At 34.2% G+C, this 544-nt stretch overlaps 1 non-coding gene across 1 annotated transcript; it reads left to right on the top strand.

The window, feature by feature from the left end:
* Positions 1 to 387: 387 nt before the first annotated feature.
* LOC117103377 lies at positions 388 to 544 on the top strand (the record flags this gene model as incomplete). Its single annotated transcript, XR_004444579.1, has 1 exon — positions 388 to 544. It is a non-coding gene; the product is annotated as a U1 spliceosomal RNA (small nuclear RNA).

Genomic DNA, 544 nt, shown 5'->3' with positions numbered 1-544 from the left:
TTTCTTTGTTGTGGGGAGATTTTCAAGTTTATTATAGTTTTACGTATATCAATATAGTTTTTAAGTGTATTGCAGGCTACTACCTGATGGCAAACAATGACCTCTTTGTTGAAACATATTGATCAGGAATTATTAAACTAATTTGCATATTAAATATAATCAGAAACCTTTGTAATACAGAATCATTGGTGTTATATTTATACTTGAAAAGATATACGCTTATAAAAACTAACTTTAAAAGATTTAAATACAAAAATTGTATTATTTATTATAATAAGATGATCGTAATGAAAATTTTAAAAGCCAGAAGAAAAGAAGTGTTGAAATGACACCTGTAGGCCACAGTATTTCTAATATTATACTACAGAATATTGTCGTTGACCAAGCATACTTACCTGGCACAGGAGTGACTTTGATCAAGAAGGAATGTCCTCCCAAGGTGAGGCCTCGGCATTGCACTTGGCTGAGGTTGACCCTTACGATTCCCCCAAATGTGGGGAACTCGGGTGTATAATTTATGGTAGCGGGGGACTGCGTTCGCGCT

The sequence above is a fragment of the Anneissia japonica genome, unplaced genomic scaffold, assembly GCF_011630105.1.
Source record: "Anneissia japonica isolate Jap-2015-1 unplaced genomic scaffold, ASM1163010v1 scaffold187932_len544_cov96, whole genome shotgun sequence".
Lineage (NCBI taxonomy): Eukaryota > Metazoa > Echinodermata > Crinoidea > Comatulida > Comatulidae > Anneissia > Anneissia japonica.
The sequence above is the reverse complement of the archived record's forward strand: the minus strand, read 5'-3'. Positions and strand labels throughout refer to the sequence as shown.